The sequence below is a fragment of the Pseudonaja textilis genome, chromosome 5, assembly GCF_049901715.1.
Source record: "Pseudonaja textilis isolate UNSWEBS1 chromosome 5, rPseTex1.2, whole genome shotgun sequence".
NCBI lineage: Eukaryota > Metazoa > Chordata > Lepidosauria > Squamata > Elapidae > Pseudonaja > Pseudonaja textilis.
In genome coordinates this window covers 73400967-73417128 of record NC_141994.1, presented here as the reverse complement: position 1 = coordinate 73417128, position 16162 = coordinate 73400967, and the positions used below count along the sequence as shown (strand labels likewise).

Sequence of the window (16162 nt, the reverse complement as noted above, 5' to 3'; positions counted from 1 at the left end):
CAGGAGACGGTGAGTTCTAGTCCCACCTTAGGAATGAGCGACAGCTGGGTGACTTTGGGCCAATCACCAGGAGGCTGTGAGTTCTAGTCCCACCCTAGGAATGAAAGCCGGCTGGGTGACTTTGGGCCAATCACCAGGAGATGCTGAGTTCTAGTCCCGCCTTAGGAATGAAAGCCAGCTGGGTGACTTTGGGCCAATCACCAGGAGACGGTGAGTTCTAGTCCCACCTTAGGAATGAACGACAGCTGGGTGACTTTGGGCCAATCACCAGGAGGCTGTGAGTTCTAGTCCCACCCTAGGAATGAAAGCCGGCTGGGTGACTTTGGGCCAATCACCAGGAGGCTGTGAGTTCTAGTCCCGCCTTAGGAATGAACGACAGCTGGGTGACTTTGGGCCAATCACCAGGAGGCTGTGAGTTCTAGTCCCGCCTTAGGAATGAAAGCCAGCTGGGTGACCTTGGGCTTATCTCACTCTCACCACCCCATCCTCACTCAGCAGAACCTACCTCACATGATTGTTGTTATGGGGGATATAAGAGGAGGAGGTGTGTTGGATATGTTTGCCTCCTTGAGTTATTTGTAAGCATAATAAAGGAGAGATACAAATAAATAAATATCCGATCTCACTGGCTTCTATGACACCAAAGAATCCATGCCTGCCTATCTATCACTCTGTCCGTCCCTCCTCTCTCCCCCAAAGTAAATACTTCCCCTTCTGGTGGCAAAGAGACCAAGCATCGATATCACAGGAAGATTAAGGCCTGTTTCTGTCCTAACATTTCCCTTTTTGGTCCCCACATGACAAAAAACAGAGATTGAGACTTTGGAAAGAGCGGAGAGAAGAGCAACTAAGATAAATGGAAGGTCTGGAGACTAAAACATATGAAGGACGGACGGTTGTAGGATTTGGGTTTGTCCCGTCTAGAGAAAAGGAGGACTAGTGGGGACACGATAGCAGTATTTTGATATTTGAGGGGCTCACCCCAAAGAAGAGGGAGTCAAGCTATTCTCCAAAGCACTTGAAGGCAGGACAAGAAATAATGCATGGAAGTTAACCCAGGAGAGAAGCAACTGGAATCCAGGAGAAACTTCCAAACAGGGAGGACAATTGAGCAGGGGAGCAACTGGCCACCAGAAAATGTGGTGTTTTAATGACGAGGCAGTCGAGTTGTTGGATCATGAACAACTGAATCGTGATGATCTTTATTGGAGTCTAGTCTTGCGTTTATACACATTTTTAGTCATCCTCCATCACTGGTTAACTTTGGTTACTGCTTAACTTTCGTTACTGTTTAGCACAGTAATTAACACAATTAATTATCTCTAGTTAAAGTCTAACATACGTTTACTTCCTCTCTCTAATCCTCCTTTAGATTAGTGACTTTGTTTGCCTGAGTTGTATTTGCTTGGAAACATTCCCTATCTGAGGTTTGCCACCCGAGATTGGAACATTCCTGCAATTACAACTCTACAATGTGGGTGCTTCATTACTGGGGGCTTTTTAAGAAGAGATTGGACATGTAATTTGTCTGAAATGCCATAGGGTTTACTGAGAGAGAGAAGAGAGAGAGAGAGAGAGAGAGAGAAAGAGAGAGAGAGAGAGAGAGAGAGAGAGAGAGATGGAATAGATAGATAAATAGATAAATAGACAGAGAGAGAGAGAGAGAGAGAGAGAGATGGAATAGATAGATAAATAGACCGAGAGAGAGAGAGAGAGAGAGAGAGAGAGAGAGAGATGGAATAGATAAATAGATAAATAGACAGAGAGAGAGAGAGAGATGGAATAGATAGATAAACAAGACAGAGAGAGAGAGAGAGAGAGAGAGAGAGAGAGAGAGAGAGAGAGAGATGGAATAGATAGATAAATAGACCGAGAGAGAGAGATGGAATAGATAGATAAATAGACCGAGAGAGAGAGATGGAATAGATAGATAAATAGATAAATAGACAGAGAGAGAGAGAGAGAGAAAGATGGAATAGATATATATATATATAGAGAGAGAGAGAGAGAGATGGAATAGATAAATAGACCGAGATAGAGATAGAGACAGAGACAGACAGAGAGAGAGAGAGATATGAGACTTTTGGCAAGGAAAGCAGCAAAAGTCTTTCTTTCTCTCCCCCAAACTCTGCCAGAAATGAGTCTTTGCCGGCGCAGCCTCTTGGAGCAGGAGGCCTTGCAGGGTCCCAAAGACTCATTTCTGGCGGAGTTTGGGGGAGAGAAAGAAAGACTTCGGCTGTTTTCCTTGCGTGCAGCCAGAAGCAGAAGAAGAAGCAGAAAAAAGCAGCCCGGTGGCCAGGCCAGACTTGGGGGGCGAGTGGGGCAAGTCCCCCCCCTCCACCCCTTTCCCCCCTCCCCTCACTCCCCCGTGTTATTCGCAATGCAAGCGATGCAAGCCTTGTGTCCCCGTGGGCCATGTAGACGGCACAGCCTTGTGTTCCTGCGCAGCCTCGATTAATTGCTTTGGGGGGGGAGGACATTTCTCTGCAGACCACCAACATTTTCTCACGGACCACCGGTGGTCCCCGGCCCACCGGTTGGCGACCGCTGCTCCAAGGTCCCTTCCAACTTTGTTATTCTGTTATTTTTTAACCTTAAGATCAATTAAACCACGGAACAGGTTGCTTCCCGAAGGGGTGGCGGTTTATTAAGAAGGGACCGGGGCAGCCGCTTGTCTGAAATGGCATAGGGTCTCCTGCTTGGACAGGGGGTTGGACTAGAAGACCTCCAAGGTCCCTATCCCGACTGATCAATGGATGCTCTCCAGCCTCCTGCTGCCTTTTCCCAACGAAGGAGCCCGTGACCTTAGAGGCAGCCGAGTCTCCCGGGAAAAGATTTGAAGGTCAACCGACGGGGCTCGTTCCATTTTCTTGCAGCCTCAACGAAAGGAAACAGATGGAAGAGCAGCAGCTCCTTTAAAAATAACTGGCATGTTTTTAACAGGTGGCTAAACCAGACGTGGGGAAGGGCTGGAATGCAGCCCGGGGGTGGGGAGGGGAGGGGAGGCAGGAGGCGAGGTGGTGGGGAGGGGAAGTTGGAAGGGGAAGGCACAAAGGGCGGGGACGGAGCCTGCAGAAAGGACCGAGGGGAAAAATGGCGTTGGGTTCAGAGAAAAAGGCAGAGGGAGCCCCGGGGGGTGGTGGAAATTCCAGCTGAAGAGAAGTGAATGTAAAAGGGAATATTTGCACGAGGTGCTGCTCTCTTGAGCTGGGTGGTTTCCTTGCAGACGTTTCACGACCTAACTAGGTAACATCCTCCGTGCTGGAAGGGAGAAGGGTTTGTGGAGGGGAAAAAGAAGAGGGGAGGAAGAGGAGGAGAACTGTGGGGTCCTAGATACTTTCTGAGCTTGGTTGTTTTCTTGTATTCTATTCCATTCCATTCCATTCTTTCTAATTTATTCCATTCTATTCTATTCTATTCTATTCTATTCTATTCTATTCTATTCTATTCTATTCTATTCTATTCCATTCCATTCCATTCCATTGTTCTATTCTATTCTATTCTTATTCTTATTCCATTCTGCTCCAATTCCATTCTATTCTATTCTATTCTATTCTATTCTATTCTATTCTATTCTATTCTATTCTATTCTATTGTTCTGTTCTATTCTTATTCCATTCCATTTTGCTCTAATTCCAATCTGCTTCTATTTTATTTTATTTTATTCTATTCTACTTCTATTCTGCTATTTTGCTTCTCTTCTCTTCTCTTCTCTTCTCTTCTCTTCCCTTCCCTTCCATTCCATATTCTATTCTATTCTATTCTATTCTATTCCATTCTATTCTATTCTATTCTATTCTATTCTATTCTGTTCTATTGTTCTGTTCTATTCTTATTCCATTCCATTTTGCTCTAATTCCAATCTGCTTCTATTTTATTTTATTTTATTCTATTCTACTTCTATTCTGCTATTTTGCTTCTCTTCTCTTCTCTCTCTCTTCTCTTCTCTTCTCTTCTCTTCTCTTCTCTTCCCTTCCATTCCATATTCTATTCTATTCTATTCTATTCTATTCTATTCTATTCTATTCTATTTCATTCCATTCTCTATTCTATTCTGTTCTACTCTACTCTACTCTACTCTACTCCATTCCATTCCATTCCATTCAAGCAAAAAATACAGAGATTTCTCAACAATTCCTCCGTACAGGCCAAAATTAGGGAGCCCGACCTAGCCATTCTTCATCTAAAATGCATCTTGCATTAAAATGTCTGAGGATTAGGTTCAAACCATCTGGTTTGAAGATCTCAGACCCAAAGTGGAGTTATTTGAAAAGAAAGAAAAGAAAAGATACGATTTCACTTGCTGACTTAGGCAAACCCTGGCGTGTCAGAATTGTGTCTGGGCCTCTCGTATTTCCGAAGTGGGAATAGCAAGCAGTGAGTTATCTTCCAGATTTAAAATGATTTAACGTGAAACTTGGCAAGTTCGGGAGATATTTCAATGTCACATGTGAAAAATGCACATTCTGCGTTGGTCCAAACGAGACAGCTTTGACCTCTGAACTATTTGGACTTCTTCGTGAAATCTCCAGGAATTAAGGTGGATTAGTGTTTTTAACTAAAATAACTTCGTTATTTTAAGCCCATTCCCTCGACCCCTTTCTTCACTCTGCCCGTTCCCCAGGTTTTCTCTTGCTTTGCTTTTTCAATAGATTTTTAATCCCACCTTTATTTTTTATTTTTATATTTATTTTTAACTCAAGGTGATGAACAGACCTAACCCATCTTCCTTTTCCTGACAGCAGCCCTGTGAGGTGGGCTGGCCTTGGAGAGGGTGCCGGGCCCAAGGTCACTCTACTTGTTCTGGGGCTTAACGTGGGACTAGAATTCACCGTCTCCTGGTGATTGGCCCAAAGTCACCCAGCCACCATTCATGCCTAACGCAGGACTAGAACCCACAGTCTCCTGGTGATTGATCCAATGTCACCCAGCCACCATTCATGCCTAAGGCAGGACTAGAACCCACAGTCTCCTGGTGATTGGCCAAAAGTAACATAGCCACCTTTCCTGCCAAAGGCACGACTAGAACTCACTGTCTCCTGGTGATAGGCCCAAAGTCTCCCAGCCACCTTTCGTTCCTAAGGCAGGACTAGAACTCACAATCTCTTGGTGATTGGCCCAAAATCACCCAGCCACCTTTCCTGCCTAAGGCACGACTAGAACTCACTGTCTCCTGGTGATTGATCCAATGTCACCCAGCTGGTTTTCATGTCCAAGGCAGGACTAGAACTCCCAGCCTCCTGGTGATTGGCCCAAAATCACCCAGCCACCTTTCCTGCCTAAGGCAGGACTAGAACACACTGTCTCCTGGTGATTGAGCCAATGTCATCCAGCTGGCTTTCATTCCTAAGGCGGGACTAGAACTCACCATCCCCTGGTTTCTAGGCCCACATCTTCACCATAACACCTACATGGCTCTCTTTCTACTTCTTCCCCTGCTTAGCTTCCAGGAAACTTGAAAAAAAAACTTCTTTTACCCAATATAAACGTTTCTTCCCTCTCCAACTCTTTGCGCATAGGGAAAAAGATGGCAGGTAGAATCTTTTTAAATGAACGCTAAGCCACAGCGCCCTCTGCTGAGAAGTAGAGGAAGCATCCATTTCTTTTGAACGAGAGCTGCTAATAAACATAATAAGCAGGCAAAAGAAAATAGTTGAAGCAGAGGAAGCCACAGTTTAGGAGTTTATTCCCCCCCAACTAAGAAAGCCATTTGGGGGGGGGGGGGTTGCATGGCATCCAGCCCACAATTTGGTCATACAAGTGGCATCCTAAGAATCTGCCTTAGGAAGGAGGAAAAAGAGTCTTTCTAGTGCAGTGACGGCTAACCTTTCCATCCTCACATGCCGAAAGTGCGTGCATGCACATCTGCGCCCACAATGCAATGCACGTGTGAACCTCCCACCCACCCCTGCGCATGCCTCTGAGATCCCCCTGCCTCCCTGTGCATGCGCACGCGACCACCCCGTGTGGCTCTGCGTATGCGCGCACATCTCCTGCATGCGCTCTGCCCCCCACCCCCATGCGTGCGCAGCAGATACCCAGCAATCAGCTGGCTGTTGGGAGGCGCGTGTTGAGGTATTCCCCATTCGGAGAATGAGTGCACTCAGGGAAACGTAATGAGAGTGGTGATGAATAACGCACCACCAGCACACAGGAACACTGAATAGTAAAATGTGAGTTTTACTTCTAGTAAACGGGTAAACAAAGTCCAACAAACAGTCCAAATCATACACGGTTAAAGCAGTTAGTATCAGTCCAGAGATAATCCAAAAAAGAAGTCAAATGTCATAACCAAAGTTCAGTCAATGGAGTTTGCGAACAGTTGCAAGACTCACAGCAATTCAAGCAGAATGACGATCAGGCAAAAGGCAAAAGGCAAGCAAAAAGGAACAAACCAGGTTTCTGGCTCCGTCTTACGGCCATTGGAGGAACCTCAGCCAATCACAATTACAACGTTCTCTTAAAGATACAACAGTATTAAATGACTATCCTGGTTTATATATTGCCAACCCAGCTGTTAGGTGACTATCATTCCTAACAGTGCGCACGCATGCACAGTGGGCCTGATCTCAGGCGACGCTCGCGTGCCAGCAGAAATGGCTCTATGTGCCACTTCTGGCAGGCGTGCCAGAGGTTTGCCATCACGGTTCTAGGCAGGGGTGGGATGCTACCAGTTCTGCCTGGTTCTATAGACCCGGTAGCTCTGAAGAGCAGCAGACGCAGAACCGGTTCTGTGTTGGCTGTTGCTCTGGCCCACCCGAGCTCTTGGCTGTCCTTTATTTCTTGCTTTTTCAACCTCAGCGGCTTTGCGTGGCACAGCTGAGGTTGAAAAAGCAGGAAAGAAGAGGATTTTTGAACGTTGCGCACAGCACTTTTCAGCTGTCCAGGTAACACTGAAGCCGAACGGAAAGTTACCGGAAAAGTATTCTTATAATTAGCAGAAGTTTCTTAGCTTATATCGCAAATATTATAGAAGCCTAAGGTTACCCTGTTTCTCCAACAATATGGCCTCCACTAATAGGAAAGGCCCAGCATGATTTCTAGGCATGAGGTGAAATTAAGCCCCGTCCCCCAAATTTAGGCCTATTTAAACCATGCGTTTCCCCGCCACTCCTCCCGTCGTTCGTTAGAACTACACAAGGTGAAGAGAAATGGGGGGGAAGGGCGGGGGTGAGGGGTGGGAAGAAAACTTGCCTTTAGGAGTGCCCTGCAGGTAGCCGAGGCTAGAATACCCCGATAGAAGCTCCCCGAAGGCAGAGTCCCCAGCCGCTTCAGGGCGTGGCACGGCTGCCTGTGTCCCCTCGCCTTTAGGGCAGTCTTTTTCGGGCAACGGAAGCTCCCCAAGTGCAGTCACCAGCCACTTCGATCGGGGCGAGTGCATACACACACTCCCCTCACCCCGAGGCCGCTTCTACCGGCCGATCGAAGTGGCTGGTGACTGCACTTGGGGAGCTCCCGTCGCCCGAAAGAGACTGCCTAATGGCGAGGGGACACAGTCAGCCACGCCACGCCCCGAAGCGGCTGGGGACTCTGCCTTTGGGGAGCTTTCGCTGGCCGATAGAAGCAGCCCCGCGGCGAGGGGTGTGTGTGTGTGTTCTCGCCCCGAGGCCGCTTCTACTGGCCGATCGAAGTGGCTGGTGACTGCACTTGGGGAGCTTCCGTCGCCCGAAAAAGACAAGGGGACACGGGCAGACCTTAATCGAGCCCTGAATTTCCCTTGTGACGCAAGGCGGTTTGTAAACTGAGTTTTGTCCCATTTTACCACCTTTCCTGCCACAGCTGTTAAGCGAATCACTGAGATTGTTAAATGAGTCAAACCGTTGTGAAGTGATTCTGGCTTCCCTGTTGACTTGGCTTGTCGGAAGGTCACAAAAACAAAACAACAACAACAACAAGAAAGTCCAGTTGCCTCCTGAGAAAAAATGCACCTTTGGGACAACCATGACCTGGAGGACTGAGAATCTCTACAGACTTTTAGCTCTGCCCTTTGGGGTGAACACCCTTGGACTGGTGTGGGAGTAGGAATAATTTCCCAGAAGAAAAATTGCAGACTATAAGAACCATTTGCACCACTCAGGTGGCCCTGAGGACACGGGTAAACCTTCAAAGTGGCTTCAACGACCCTCTAAAAGGATCCAAATGGCCAGCTGTCTGCAAGGAATATAAATCCTTCCATTCCCCCACCATCCAGTCAGAAGGCTCCACACCCATTTGCACTACTCAGGTGTGACCCTGAGGACACAGAGAAACCCCCAGGTGGCCTCAACGACCCTCTAAAAGGATGCAAATGACCAGCTTTGTCTGAAAGGAAGATAAATTCTTCCATTCCCTACCACCCAGGCAGAACTGAAGAAGCTTCGTGGATAAGAAGCAAAATGTCTTCAGAGAATAACAAGAAAGTCCAGATGCCTCCTGAAAAAGCACCTTTGGGTCCTAATTTTGGCTTTCAAGTTAAAAATAAAAACAAAAACCTGAAACTGTTTTGACAGCCATTCACTACTTCGAAATTCCTTTTTCCCTCTTCGTTGCCTTTCGGTGGAAAAATGAAATTTGAAACGGAAGATTCTTGGCCAAGGCTGTTCAGGGAGTGAGATTTGTTATAGGATCTTCTAAGTCAGGCGTGTAATTTAGTGCAAGGTTCCAAACAGGAGGAGGAGGAGGAGGGAAAAAAATATGGTTTATTCATTTTTTCCACTCGTTCCTTTTCCAGAGGCTCTGAGCAGCTTGCAAAGCGTCAGTGCCACAAGATTAAAATGCAGGTAGTCCTTGATAGAATAACAGAGTTGGAATGGGGCCTCGGAAGGCTTTCTAGTCCAACCCCAAAGTCAGCCCAGCTGGGTTTTGTGCCTAAGGCAGAACTAGAATTCACCATCTCCTGGTGATCGGCTCGAAGTCACCCAGCCAATTTTCACTCCTAAGGCGGAACTACAACTCACCATCTCCCAGTTTTCAGCCTGGTGCCTTAACCACAAGACCAGGGCTCACCAACCTTTCGGACCTCAGGGTCCGAATTTGAAATCCCGCGGACCACTAACATGATCCGCCTAATGACCGGCTGGGTGGGCGTGGCCAACTCAACTCGTCGAGGCGCACCTTGCCGGCCTCGACGCGCTCCTCCCCTCCCAGCTCCTCCTCCGCTGCCCTCCTAGGTTCCTTAGGGCCCCAACAGGAAGCCGTTATCGGACCTAAGCAACACCCCCCTCCCCACGAGAGAGAAAGAGTTGGCAAAAGAGCTGGCTCAGTTCAAATTGGAGTTGACCGCGAAGGAAGGCTCCGCAGAAGCACCTCACTGAGGACTACGAGCATGGGCTTTCCAAACAGAACGAAGACCTGCGGGAGCGCAAGGGCAGGTCCCGGGGCCTGGAGGCTCAGTGGGCGGAGATAGTCAGCTGGTTTGCCCAAAGTGCCCCCCCCCCCCGCCGGAGGCCGAAGCAGACCCCAAGTGGGCATTTCTGGCCCCTTCCGACCCGCACAAAGAGACCCCGAAGGGGGAGGCTCCCTGCAGCAACACAAATGTTCATTGCATGTATCCGGCCCAGGGGCCGTAGTTCAGGGGTGGGATTCAAATTTTAAAACAAGTGGTTCTGTGCGCGTGGCTAGGTAGGTGTGGCCATGTGAGGAGTGGGCGTGGCTGCTTCTTCTTCACTTTACTTACTTTACCTTTACTTTAATTTTACATTTACTTTACTTTTTACTTTAACTTTACTTTTTACTTTACTTTTACTTTACTTTACTTTAAGTTTACTTTTCCTTACTTTAACTTCACTTTTTACTTTACTTTAACTTTACCTTACTTTACTTTAACTTTTCTTTACTTTTTACTTTACTTTAACTTTACCTTTACTTTACTTTAACTTTACCTGACTTTACTTTACCTTTACTTTACTTTTTATTTTACTTTACCTTTACTTTAACTTTACTTTTCCTTACTTTAACTTCACTTTTTACTTTACCTTTACTTTACTTTAACTTTACTTTACCTTTACTTTACTTTAACTTTACTTTTTCTTACTTTAACTTCACTTTTTATTTTACTTTAACTTTACCTTACTTTACTTTAACTTTTCTTTACTTTAACTTTACCTTACTTTAACTTTACTTTTTACTTTACCTTTACTTTTTACTTTACCTTTACTTTTTACTTTACTTTAACTTTACTTTTTACTTTACTTTACTTTACCTTTACTTTACTTTACTTTACTTCACTTACTTTATCTTTATTTTACTTTACAAACCCCACTCCCTTCTAGCACTGACAATGTTACCTAGCTGGGTCATGAAACGTCTGCAAGAAAACCACCAAGCTCAGAGAGCACCAAGGAACCCCCAGTTGCTGTTCATCCTCCTCCTCCTCTGCAAAACCCCCCCCCCCATTTTTGGGGCCTTCTGGGGCCTCAGGGAAGCCTCCTGAGGGGGCGTTTTTGCTCCCAGGAAGGCAAAAAATGGATCCGGGTGGTGGTGCTGTGCCCCCCCCTCCGTTTTTTGCCTTCCTAGGCCTCAGGGAAGCCTCCTGGATGAAGCAGTAAGACAGCGAGGGGCATCGCGACGCAGCTATTTGTTGGAACAGCTGATCGTTGGGAGGGGAAAAAAAATACCTTAAGGAGTGACTGGGAGGGAGAGAACGCTGTCAGCGATGTCAGGCATGCGCGCGATGCTGTGCATGCGTCATAAGGACTGACTGGGCGGAGAGGGGCGGGGCCAGCCAAGGGCACGATCTGCCGGGTCTCCGAACTGCACAGAACCGTAACAACCGTTTCTATAGAACTGGTCCGAACCGGTTAGCATCCCACCCCTGCTGTAGTTTGAGGACCCTTCATTTAGTGCAATATATATATTTTTAAAAAGCAAATAATTTTTCTGCGGACCACCAAATTTTCTCGTATGCCGCCAGTGTTTCAGGTTGGTAGAACCGCTGCGCTGGACCAAACTGGCTCTGCTAAGATGCTTCTTAAACATCCAGCATTATAACACAACGGTTGGGATTTCTTTTTATCCCCATCGCGCAACGTGTTTTCCGAAAGCTGAAAATACATGGTCCCAAAGCAGATGCAGATTTGTAGTCCTTGACTTCCAACAGTTCATTTAGTGACTGTTCAAAGTCACCATGGCCTTGCAAAAAAGCTGAATTATGACCGTTTTTCACACTTACAACTGTTACGGCATCCCTGCGGTCCCGCGATCAAAATCCGAACTCTTGGCAACTTGACTCGTTTTTATGACAACTGGAGTGCCTCAGGGGTCATGTGATCACAGGCTTTTGCGATCTTCTGAGAAGCCACGTTTATTAAGTGAACATCTCCTTTGCTCTCTACACCAGGGGTTGCGAACCTTTTGAACCTCAGGGACCACCAAACTCATACTTTTAAATCCCTCGGACCAGAGATTCTGGAAAAATCCCCCCAAAGGCTGCAGGAAAATTCCCAACTCCGTTTTCCTACCGATCGATTGTTCTTTATTTGGGATCGCAGGATACTGTCTCCAGCTCCGTTCTCAGAGGAAGAGAGAGAGAGAGACTTTTGGCTTCGTGCAAGGAAACCAGCAGAAACTGCAGAAGTCTTTCTTTCTCTCCCCCAAACTCCGCCAGAAATGAGTCTTTGCCGGCGGCGCCTCTTGGAGCAGGAGGCCTTGCAGGGTCCCAAAGACTCATTTCTGGCGGAGTTTGGGGGAGAGAAAGAAAGACTTTGGCTGCTTTCCTTGCGTGCAGCCAAAAGCAGAAGAAAGAAAGAAGCAGAAAGAAGCAGCCCGGTGGCCAGGCCAGACTTGTGGGGTGCGTGGGGCAAGTTCCCCCCGCCACCCTTTCCCTCCTCCCCTCAATATCTCACGCTGTTCGCAATGCAGGCGACACAAGCCTTGGGTTCCCGCGGGCCATGTGGACAGCGCAGCCTTGTGTTCCCGCACAGCCTGGATTAATTGCTTTGGGGGTGACATTTGTCTGCGGACCACCAAAATTTTCTCGCGGACCACTAGTGTTCCCCCAGCCCACTGGTTGGCGACCACTGCTGTACGCGGACACGCAAATTTTGCACATTGATGGTTTTTGTGGAAGTCGGATTCACTTCAGAACTGCATGGATTCACTGAATAACTGTGAGCAAGGAAGGTCGTACAATGGGTGGCAAAACTCACTTAACAAATATTTCGCAACAGAAACATTGGGCTCAATTGTGGTTGTAAGTCAAGGACTACCTGTATAAAAATCATCGGAACGGTAAAGAGCTAAGTTAGGTCTGGGTATCCAGAGCAGGCAGTCCCCCCAAAATGCATCACGCTCTCACCTGACCAAGTTATCTCCTTACACCCCATTTAACCCGTGTGTTTTGGGGGGATCTGTCCCCCAAAATACCAACTCTGAGAGCACAGGATGCTGTGGAGGGGGGAATAATTGGACATTGCAACCAACCTAGTATCAAGGTAACAATTACAGGTAGTCCTCAACTTATGACCACAATTGAGCCCCGCTTTTCTGTGGCTGAGACATTTGTTAAGTGATTTTTCACACCGTTTTATGACTTTTCTTGCCACAGTTGTTAAGTGAATCGCTGCAGGTGTTAAATTTAGTAACCTGGTTGTTAAGTGAATCTGGCTTCCCAATTCCATGTCAAAAGGTAGTGAAAGGGGATCGTATGACCCCGGGACACAGCAACCGTCATAAAAATGAACCCGTTGCCAAGCCTCTGAATTTTGATCCTGTGAGCCCAGGGATGCTGCAATGTGAAAAAACAATCATAAGTCAATGTTGTAACTTTGAACGGTCACTAAATGCACCATTGTAAATCGAGGACTATGTGTACAGGCAGTTTTTGACTTACAGCCATTCATTTAGGGATCTTCTGAAGTTACAACAGCACTAAAAAAAGTGACTTATGACTACTGTTCACAGTTATGACCGTTGCATGTGATTAAAATACAAGCACTTGGCAACTGGCATGGATTTATGACGGTTGTAGTGTCTTGGGGGAGGGGTGTCATGTGATTCCCCAGCTTTTGCAGACTTCTGACCAGCAAAAGCAATGGGGATACAACCAGGTTACTAAAGGTGCTGTTTCAAAAAGCAAGTGGACTTTTGGACAGTGTGTGCGTGTGTGTATCTATCACTGTCCACTGCAATTGATTGATAGATGGATTTAGGTGTGTGTGCGTGTGTATGTATGTATGTATGTACTGACAGCATTTGCACCAAGACAAATTCCTTGTGTGCCCAATCACACTTGGCCAATAAAGAATTCTATTCTATTCTATTCTATTCTATTCTATTCTATTCTATTCTATTCTATTCTATTCTACTCTACTCTATTCTATTCTTATTGTACTCTGTGACTATAATTAAGTGTTGTACCTGATGATTCTTGACTCTTGGCAAATGTCTCTTTTCTTTTATGTACACTGACAGCATTTGTACCAAGACAAATTCCTTGTGTGCCCAATCACACTTGGCCAATAAACTATTCTATTCTATTCTATTCTCTCCTATTCCATTCCATTCCATATTCTATATTCTATTCTAGTTTTTTCTATTCTATTCTCAATATTCTACTCTAATCTAGTCTATTCTTGTCTATGTATGTATATTGTATGTGTATCTGTGTGTGTATACACCCCCCCTTCTTTTGAGAACGGGAAACAGAATTTCATTTTTAATGTCTACTCACAGTAAAAAAGAAAATGACAATAAAGGTTATTTCATCTCATCTGTCTTTGTTTTTGCTTGAAGACGTTTCACTTCTCCCCCAAGAAGCTTCTTCCATTCTGACTTAATGACATCATTCAGTCAGAACTGAGGATGCTTCTCGGAGAAGCAAAACATCTTCCAAGGGGGAAAAAAATGCCCAAGAAAGTTCACTTGCCTTTTGGAAGAAAAAAAAAAAGCACCATGACCCGGAGGATCAAGACTCTCCATAGAAAGCCGCGTTGCTAAGTTAGGGATCGCTTAACGACCGTGGCCACCCAGCGGCCTCATCCCCAAAGCCTCAACCGTCTTTGCCGGACGGCGGCCTCTTCTGCGCTCCTCCACACGCCCGCCGACGTTACCTTCTCGAGGGCGGAAGGTATGCCGCGCGTTCATCAATCCCCTCAGCCCTCATCCTCCGGCCGGAAAAAAACCAAAACAAAAACGGCGAGAGGGCAGGCTTCGGGCCGGGCGCTAGGCCCCAGCTCCGTCCGTCTCCTAGCAACGGGCGGGCGCCGCTGATTGGCCGCGACCGTCCCGCCGCCATTTTCAAACGGCCGCGTCGCCATTCGGCCTCTCGGCCCGGCTTCGATTGGGCCTCGCTCGGCATGGAAGGCGCCCCGCTGGCCGCGAAGCCCCCCGTGAGGAGGAAGGGAAGGCCGCGGAAGCAGGAGAAGGAGCCGGGGCGACGGCCCAGCCTCCCGGGCGGCGCGGCGCTGGAGGAAACCCCCAGCGGGGCCCAGAGAGGGGAGGCCGCCTCCTCCTCCTTCTCCTGTGGGCGGTAAGTGGGCCGGTTCAGCCGCTTCCCTCCCCCCAAAGAGAAGGGCGCCCCCCCAGAGGAGGGGGAGGGCGAAGGAAGCGGTTGGCCAGGCCTTTCCTCTTCCCCTTCTTTTCCCCTTCTTCCTTCTATTTTCTCTCCCTCCCTCCTTTCACTCTCTCTCCTCCCTCCCTCCCTTCTTCCTTCCCCCTTTCTCTTCTCTTTCTTCATCCTTCCCTCTTTTTTCTCTCGCTTCCCTTTCTCCCACTCTTTCTTCTCCCTTCCTCACATCCTTTCTCTCCTCCCCCCTTCCTTCCCATCAAAACCTTCCTTCCTCTCCCCCACCCATCAAAACCTTCATTCCTTCTGCCTTTCTCCTTCCTCCTTCCCCCCATTTCTCCTTTGTCCACACTTTCTCCTTCCTTCCTTTTCCCTTCATCTCCCTGTTTTTCTCTCCTCCCTTCCCCTTTCTCTCTCTTCCCTCCTTCCCTCCTTCCTTCCTTCCTTTCTCTTTCTTCATCCCTTCCTCCTTTCTCTCTAACTTCCTTTCTCCCATTCTTCCTCCCTTCCTCACATCCTTTCTCTCCTCTCCTCCCACCCACCCACCCATCCCTTCCTTCCTTCTGCCTTTCCCTTCCTTCCCATTCTCCTTGTCCACACTTTCCCTTCCTTCCTTTTCCTTTCTTTGTTTTTCCTCCTTCCTCCCTGTTTCTCTCTCCTCCCTCCTTCCCTTCTTCCTCCTTCCTTTCATCTTCCCTTTCTTCACATCCTTCCTCCTTTCTCTCACTTCCTTTCCCCCATTCTTCCTCCTTCCTCACATCTTTTCTGTCTTCTCCTTCCTTCCTGTCCCCTTTTCTTTCATCAAAACCTTCCTTCCTTCTGCCTTTCTTTCATTCCTCCCTTCCTCCCTTTATCTTCTCCCTTCCTTCACACTTTCTCCTTCCTTCATTTTCCTCCATCCCTCCCTGTTTTCCTTCCCTTCCTCCCCTTCTCTCTCTTCTGCCCTTCCTTCCTTCCCCTGTCCCCTTTTCTTTCATCAATCCATCCATTTTTTCCTTCCTCCCTCCCTCCCTCCCTCCCTCCCTCTCTTCTCACCTTTATCTCCTCCCTTCCGCCCTCTCTCTTCCTCCTTCCTTCCTTCCTTCCTTCCTTCCTTCCTTCCTTCCTTCCTTCCTTCCTTCCCTTCCTTCCTTCTTTCCTTCCTTCCTTCCTTCCTTCCTTCTCTCCCTCCCTCCATAAGGTAGACCAGACCAGAAAATCAGAGGCTGTTCTGGCAGAATTTTGCAAGCCCCAGTGTGGGGGAACTCCTCCTTAGGATTCCAGTGGGTCACAGAGGCTGCTTGCTGAGCCTCTTCTGTATATTATTTTGCTTTTTAGGGCTTGAATATGGTCCTTTTTCTCCTGGTCAAATAACAAATTCTTTGCTGCCCAGAGTCACTTGGTAGAAAGATGGGTGGCTTACAAATTTAATAACTAATCTTTCTTGTATATTTCTGCTAAGGTCATATCCCTTCCTCTCTGCATTGTCAGGCACATTTTATACATTGATCATTTTTAACAAGCAAGGTTTGCCCGGTTTGTAAAAGTGATGATTATTATTGATAAACATATAGTGCAACACTTGCCCAAATTAACGTGAATGTTAGTTTACCCTTCAGCAAAAATATTTAAAAACATTACTCTTTTGTAAATTACCAACAATATTCTTTATTGGCCAAGTGTGATTGGACACACAAGGAA

General features: G+C 47.1%; 1 protein-coding gene across 2 annotated transcripts in view; it reads right to left on the bottom strand.

Moving 5' to 3' along the window:
• Window positions 1-14372, bottom strand: part of LOC113453205 (tubulin alpha-1 chain) — a 37498-nt gene extending 23126 nt beyond the window's left edge. Inside the window, exon 1 of one of the 2 annotated variants that reach the window (XM_087935361.1) lies at window positions 14028-14372. The gene's annotated coding sequence lies outside the window, so the exon portion shown is untranslated. The remainder of the gene's footprint in view (window positions 1-14027) is intronic. The other variant, XM_087935362.1, reaches the window with a different exon arrangement.
• Between the last annotated feature and the right edge of the window lie 1790 nt (window positions 14373-16162).